General features: G+C 41.8%; 1 long non-coding RNA gene and 1 pseudogene across 1 annotated transcript in view; one reads left to right on the forward strand and one right to left on the reverse strand.

Annotated features, from left to right (window-relative positions):
• The window catches only part of LOC131415763 (uncharacterized), a 68,518-nt gene extending 61,287 nt beyond the window's left edge, over window positions 1-7,231 (reverse strand). Inside the window, exon 1 of the long non-coding RNA XR_009222505.1 lies at window positions 7,120-7,231. This is a non-coding gene — a long non-coding RNA (uncharacterized LOC131415763). The remainder of the gene's footprint in view (window positions 1-7,119) is intronic.
• On the forward strand, window positions 5,101-5,678 carry LOC131415762 (large ribosomal subunit protein eL19-like; annotated as a pseudogene).
• Window positions 7,232-8,184: the final 953 nt, after the last annotated feature.

An 8,184-nucleotide genomic window follows, 5' to 3' on the forward strand; every position in this document is an offset into this window, starting at 1 on the left:
GTTTTCCAAAATGATTGTACCATTTACATACTTAATGGTCAATTGTGTTTTCAATTATTTTTATAAGGGCATGAAACACCTTGGTTCTTGTCTCTTTCTGGATCAAAAATTGCTGGCTAGGTCCATGGGACCTAAATGCCAGCCTCCCTTGGAAATTTAACCAAATTGTTCTGTTCCTCTGGGGGAATAACTTTTTAAAATGCAAACCTGCAAAATTAAACAAATCAAATGATAAAAGCAAGTATCATAACGAACTGTTGGGTAAAGCATTTATTTATTTAACTTCTGTCTCTTTCAAGAGGCAATAGGGGATGCTGGATCAAACAATCCAGCATGTTCTGAACAAATCACTTATCACCCCTCGTCCCATAGCCTTCCAGCCCATCCCCCTAGGTCATTGTCATGCTCTCAGACTGAAGAGTCATGATAGAGTGTCAAGTCCATCAAGCATGTCTACAAGGTCTGAGGACACCATTCCATATTCTTATTCTCAATGTCACTCCCAGCCTTCACCTCAGAGGATGCCACATGTGACTGCCCAAAATGCTGTTCACGTAAGTGGGATAGGGAGGAATTCTCAAACCAAATTCAGACTGTAAGCATACTGTATTGTTCAAAATAATTGACATCTCCATTCCAAAAGATTAGAAATCTCTGTTCTAAGAATCTGATTTAAAGAGAAAATAAAACCCCTATGGTGCCAACTGGATGTTCTCATAATAGAACCATCAATACTACTGCATTTTTGGTTGGCAGCTCCCAGCATAAATCACACTCCTCTCCCTCCACATCCCCTTCCCACACCCAGATCCCGGTTTCTTCTCTCTCTCACACACGCGCACACACACACACACACCACACACATTACATGGGAATTCTGGTTTCCCAACTGAAGAAAGAAAGAAGGGATTTTGGTAGGGAGAAGGGCCAGGAAAGTTGAAGAGAAAAATGGAAGGTAAAAGCTTATGAACTGGGTTTAAGCACCTTTGGTTAGAGGAGTGAAGGTCAGAAGCTATTCAAGAGGGACTTTGTGGAAGTTCAAGTATAAGTCAGGCTTCTTTGTGTCCAGGGCACAAATGTGTGGCATAAAGTCATGAAAACAAACATCGTGGTACCCCAAGGATGGGACACTTGGGAAACTTTCAGAGGCTACACCCTGGCGTGGATATTGGCCTACGTAGCAAGAAAGGGACTTCACCAAGCAACTTTACAGGCAGTAGATGTGGGTTATGACAATAATAGCGCTAACAGTGGTTAAAAAAAAGTAGTTCATATTTATTTAAGCTAACATTTATTAAACTCTACTGTGTATTAGGTATCATGCTGGCTGTCTTACAAACATTTTATAGTACTTTCAAAATAAACACATTGCCCTGGTTTCATAGATGAGGAAATGAAAACGCAAGAAGGTTAAGTAACTTGCCTAGGCCACACAGCTGGTACATCTGGAGCCAGAATTAGGCGTAGTCAGTGGGCTTCTAGAACCTGAGATCCCAGGGAATTGGGAAGGAAGGTGGAGGAGGGAACAGACCCATGGCAGGCTGGCAGGCTGTTGTGTGAGAACACACGAGGCCCCCTTTGGAAACTCCTAGAAATAAGTAGGGGGTACTCTGAAGAAAGAGGGAGGACCCCCAGGATTATGCAGATGTGGACTACCTAGCACAAACATCCGGGCACCAGAAAAACCTGGCAGGTGCCAATTCCAGCAGAAAGTCTTAACCGTAGGATTGTGTCTATTGGGGATTACACTTTATGAAACATGTGACGATTTTTAAAGATGTTGTTTGTAGCGGAAGGTTCAATTTAGTCAGTTATCAACATTCCAGAAAACAGACATGCAAGTGTAATAATCTCAGGTCGACTAGCAGCAAGAAGGAGCACTGGCTGGAGCAGTTACTGGAGAGAATGTTCAAGCACAGCTGACAGAGGAAAGCAGCTACCTGAGCCTGTCTGAACTGAAGGCCGGATAGGACTCATCAAAAGCTCTATTCCTGAAACAGATCTCTTTAACCATAGGAGTCACTACCTCCCAGAGAGATTTGAAGGTTTAGGTGGCTACAGACTACTTTGAGGCCTGCAAAGAAATCTGCCTCTGACCTGTGAGTTTTTCCAGCTTCAAGTCCCAAATTCAGGTTCAAGGACAAAGCAAGCAATTAAGCTCTGCCAAGACCCAGGACTGAGCTCCGGTTCCACTCCCCTGTGCTTGCCCTCACTGCTCCTGCTCTTGCCTAGGAATGCCCCAGGCCCCCTCATCACCTAGCAAGCACCTCCTGGAAAAAGCCTTTCCCAACATTCTCCTTCGCACTCACTATCTCTGATAAGGAAGGTGTGACAATTGACGTATACGATGTACACCTGAAATTTATATAATGTTATAAACAAGTGTTACCACAGTAAAAAAAAAAAAAAAAGAAAGAAAAAGAATGAAGGCATGACAACGGGGAGTTGGTACAGACTTCAACAAAGGAAACCAGACTTACTAGAAATCCTCGACTCTTTCCTGACTTTCTGTATCTTCCTCTAGGCCAGAATCGTTCCTCCCTAACTACAGGGTTTAGGAAAACTGGTAATAATATGTGACAGATGGACATTGTCCTCAGAACATCTTCAACAAGCCCCAGGCCTCAAAGGCACCCAATTGACAGTTCCCATGATGGATGAGATTGCTTGAAAAGGAGAGGCCAGCCAGAGCTGGCAATGCTAGGGCTGATGCAGAGAGAGCAGGGCAAACGGGAAATTTAGGGATGTCAGAACACAGTCTGTCAATGTAATCCCTATCTCTGTCTAATACGCTGCCAAACAGGCCAGAGCCTGTTTGGGCATGACTTAAAATTTGAGATATAAAGATAAGACTCTCCTGGAAATCAAAGTTGGTACCATGGCATTGTCACCATCATCACCAAAAGCTTGGGCATTCTTTTGACGTGTAGACATATCCTCAGAGAACAACACCCTCCATCTCCTTCCTAAGAACAAGATGAATGGAGGGCAAGAAAAGAATTGGTTCAGAATATATTTATCCAGGCATCTTTTGATTTTTATTTTCTCTGCCTTACCTGAGTTTCCTCCATGACAGTAAGAGCTGTATCTTTCTAATCATTCAATTTATAGGTCCATTAGAACATGGACCACTCCTGTGCAGCTTCTAGCTTTTAAGAATATTTAATAAAATGTAAATTACAATAAAAATAAAACTAATGTTAATTATATGCAAGGTTTTCTTAAAAGAGAGTATAGGACTTCCTGAGGCTTAATTATACCTAAAAAAGATTTTGTTTTCTTTGGGGAGTGGGAGTGTTAATTTACCATATTGATTCCTCTGAGACATCCCTTGAGCTATAAATTGATGTTAATTATTTATAGCCCAGAGAGGTCCTATATTAGGAGAAATTTTCCATTAAGACTTAATTCATTAACTCAACACTTTAAGAAGTTGATGCCCGGTGATTCAGAGGTAGAAATGTACTCTAGTCACGGCAGCTGTGGGGATGAGTCTGACCTGCCTGCCCCAATGATCAGGGGAAATAGAGTGCAATCGACTAGGGAGAGAGAAATAAACTAACACAAATCTCCCTCTTGCCTACATTATTTACAGAGACGATCATTATCATTACCACCATCCAGATAAAAAGACTTTTGGCTGAGCCCCCAAGATCATCTTCCTCAATAATAAAGGACTTTGTTCCCTCTCTTCAGGTATCTTTTGTGCCCACTTTTCTTGTTTTTATTATTTGCCTACTATGACGAATATGCTCACAAAAATATTCCCCAATCTGGCTCCTCCATGGGGAATTGACTAGAGGTCATGGACCATGCAATGACATACTACATTATCATCCAATCAAACAAAAAATAATAAACAGGAGGAACTAGCTACGAGGTCTTGAAAGCATAGACCTCAGAGCCAGCTCTGTCTTTGAAGTCTCACTTTTGTATTCAATACTGATGTGGTGTTGTTCTTAGCCTATGACCTCTGTGCCATCCCCTGCAGATGGTGGAGATCTGAGGGCCATTGTTGTGGAGTGTGTTCATTAGATATGAAAAAAGAGACTGTGAATGAATGAAACAAAATGTCAACTCCCTTCAGATTCTTTAAGAATAAAAGCAAACAAGCCCGATACTGAATACTGCTGGGTTTTATGTCAGGGAACCGAATTAATATTATCTATTAAATGTATTCTATCAAAGGGGGAGAAAAAACAGGAAGCAATCCCCAAATTAAGTCCTTTATGATGTTTGCCAAATCTAGGTGATATTGTTACATCCTTGTTAAATAAAATACCATTTGTACCATGTGTAGAGTGTATACCAAGGCTTCCTCATGTGACTTTGAAAGGGGATGAAATTCTTCAACAGATGCAGGAAGAATGGATGCCATAGACAGAGATAATCCATATGCTAGAGAATGTTGCTAAATAGCTCACTTCATGGAATGGAAAGGTCAGTTGTTAGGATGAAAATTCAAATTTAGCAGGCCCATCTCTAAGTTTGTGTCTTCTTTCATTTATTCTTTCAAATATTTATAGAGTGCCTGCTATCTGCAAACACTGTACTTAGCCCTGTAGATAGAGCAACGAGGAAGAACACATCCCTACCCTCAAGAAGATGACAGTCCAGTCTGGGTATAACTGCCTACCACACCCTCGTCACTCTAACTATCTGGTGCGCCACAGAGCAAGGAAGAATTCCTGCTTATCAAGGATGCATAATAAAGCATGACACTTATTTTTAGGACTTACTCATAGTCCTTCATCAATTCCTTCCTTAATCCTCCACAGGACTGGAAGGAAACATCAGCCCTCCATACAATATCCACTGCCCACCTCCCACTCCCACCTGTTCAGGATGTTTTCTCTTTGGGCACTTAGCTTCTCGCTCCCTCTCACCCAAAAGAAGAGGTCTAGCTTTTTGGTTCACAAGTTTTTGTGAAAAAGAACAGGGAGAATGTGTAGAAAGTATCTAGGGGCAGAGGATGGTCAAGGAAAGGATGACAGAGAGAGGCACAAAGATAAGTGCCTCACCCCAGAGTTTAAGGACAAGCTTGGAGGCAGATTTGAGAGCAAGGGGATGGGCTTTCTTTTTGCTGGTGCAGCCACAGCCATGAGTGTGCTCAGGCTTCAGAAGAGGCTCGCCTCCACTGTCCTCCACTATGGCAAAAAGGTCTAGTTAGACCCCAATGAGACGAATGAAATTGCCAGTGCTAACTCCCGTTAGCAGATCTGGAAGCTGATCAAAATGGGTTGATGATCCAGAAGCCTGTGACTGTCCATTCCCAGGCTCAATGCTGGAAAAACACCTTGGTCTACTGGAAGGGCAGGCATATAGGCACAGGTAAGTGAAAGAGTACTGCCAATGCTCGAATGCCCAAGAAGGTAACCTGGATAAGGAGCTTTAGAATTCTGCACCGGCTGCACACGAGATACCATGAATCTAAGAAGACTGACTGCTGCATGTATCACAGCTTGTACCTGAAAGTGAAGGGGAATGCGTTCAAAAACAAGTGGATTTGCATGGAACACATCCGCAAGCCGAAGGCTGGCAAGAAGATCCTGGATGACCAGGATGAAGCCCGCAGGTCTAAGACCAAGGAAACACACAAGTGCTGTGAAGATCAGCTCCACGTCAAGAAAGAGGAAATCATCAAGACTCTGTTCAAGGAGGAAGAGCCCAAGAAATAAAGCTCCCCCTCTCTTGTCTGTCCATAGAGGCCTTGGCAATTCCATAGATTGGTCATTCAACAAAACAAGCCTTTATTTGCCTTAAAAAAAAAAGAAGTGAGGGGATGAGAGAGTGATGCGCTGGGACAGAGGCAGGATGGGAGAGGTGTGGATGAGAAAATGAAGGAGAGATTTTAAAACACTGCTGTAGGTTACGAGTTAGATTCCCTTGACGTTACTCAAGAGATGCAAGTAACAACTGGAGTCACCTTCTAAACCTTCTTGTCTTTTCACCGAGCCATGTGAGGACCAGAGGTTTTCGAGTTAATAGTAGTTATTCTCATTTTCCAGTTGAGATAACTGAGACACAGAAAAATGGAGGGATTTACAGAGTCACGCAGCTATTTAGGCAAAGGCTTCATATTGGAACCTGGATCTCCAAACTTAGGGCCTTGGACTTTTTCCACTAAGAGTACAGACTCTGGAGTCAAACTGCTTACATTTGTATCAGAGCCCTGCTACTTACTAAACATGACTCAGTTTCCCTAATGATAGTTCCTGCCTCAGAGGGTGGTTGTGAGGGTAAACGGGTTAATATAGGAGAAAGTTTTCCAGTAGTCACAGTAAGCACTCAATAAATGTAGGCAGCAGCAGCAGCAGTGCTAGTAGTAATAATAATAACAGTAATAGTAATAGCGGTAGAAATAGTGATAGCAGAAATATTAGTAAAAATCATTTTGCCACAGGTCTTGTATTTTGCTGAAAAAAATTTACGAACTTGGTTCTAGTTCCTTATATGTGGAAATATTATATGCCAATTAAGCTTGCTAGAGATACATTATAATTTTTAAAAACAATTCATTTCCCTTCCAAAATTACAGCTACAGGTAAACTTTTTAGCCATTGTATCAGAATACAATCAAGTAAACATGGGAAATGGTCCTTTAAAAATTCCATGTTGAAAGGGGACCTGAGGGGCTCTGCGGCTTGGTTATATGAAGAATAACTTCCCCACCCTGCTTTCCTGAATGGAATGATGTTCAGAATTCTGGATCTTGACACACATGAATAGCAACATACTTTATACTCATTTTTCCCTAGAAAAGAACGAAGGAATTGGCCCCTTTGTTGGAAATCAGGACCCATAGCTGATGAAAGTTTCATACTGGCCAGACTCCCACAACAGTAAATAACACAAAGAGAAAGCTGTTAGACGTCCATCTTTTGCCATGTGTTCTGCAGCTTAAAAAGTTTTAAATTATGTCCTTCCTGCCACGGTTGCCATTCACAGGCCCCCTAGGAGTAGGGCTCAGAGACTACTCTGTGCTGGCCAATTTCATCTATGCTATCTCTTTTAATCCTCACAATTCTCTAACATAGGCATTGCTTATCCTCACTGTAAAGCTGAGGAAATTGGGGTTCAGAAAGCCTTAAGTGCCTTCTCCAAGGTCAAAAGACATACCTGGGTGCATTTAAGGTCACAAAGCTCGAAAGTGGTATGGGGGTCAAAGCTTGACTCTCAATTCAGACCTCTTTGCACTGTATCACAGTCTCCAGGGCTGGAAGCATGAGATAGGGCTGGACTTCTGCAAAAGAACGTAGATACCATTAGCTTTTAAGCCCTAGCCATCGAACTGCTCCCAAGGGCTGATCTCCTTGCCAGCCTTCATCAAGTTGATTTTCGTTCTAAACTTTAGGCCTAAAACATCCTTCTCAGATTAACAACATTTTCCTGCATCCAACCTATTCTTCTACAGCTCTTACAAGTTATTTGATGAACTAATTTGAGTTTTACATCCTTCTCACCCTCCCATCTGGGTAACATATGTTCATCCAGCTACTGAACATTTACTGAGCAATATCGTATGAAAACATCCTTACTAGGTATCGACAGTCTAGAGAAAAAATGGATTAAACAAGGTTCCCGTTCTGCAGGAGCTTATCATCTGGGAAGGAAGTAAAGGGGAACAGAAATGATCACAGCAGAAAGCACGAAGTGCTGAGTGCCTCGGGAGTATGACAAACATAAAAGCATGTCCGCAGTGATTTTTCTGGAGAGAATGCTTCCCTAACATTTAAAAGCTTAGATTCAGGGACACCACAGATCAAGGCAAAAGCAGGTCAATAAAAAGTCAATAAAAATCTGCAATTATGCAATAAAAGGGTAGGACAGACACAGAAAATCTACTGAAGATGTGCAAGGCACATTGCTATGGAAGCTGTGCTCTTCCAGAGATAGAGCTTTCACAGGAGGGAAAAACAAAAGGAAAGGAAAAAAAGGCTTGATATTGATCTAGCAACACTGCCATCCAGGAACAGCAGGTTATTTTGTTCCGAAAATCTATAATGCAATCAATTCCTGATTAAGAATTGTTTATTATTATTTTTAGAGATGATTTAGCGTTTCTACATCCATACGAACCAACCAATTTCCACTTATTCAATTTTAAAAAGAGATGTGGACTGTAGATGTCTAAAGAACAAAGAATGCACAGAGATTAAGCTGAGGTGGTGTTTGAACTGGTGT

Source organism: Diceros bicornis, chromosome 17 (assembly GCF_020826845.1).
Source record: "Diceros bicornis minor isolate mBicDic1 chromosome 17, mDicBic1.mat.cur, whole genome shotgun sequence".
In the NCBI taxonomy this organism is placed as follows: Eukaryota; Metazoa; Chordata; class Mammalia; order Perissodactyla; family Rhinocerotidae; genus Diceros; species Diceros bicornis.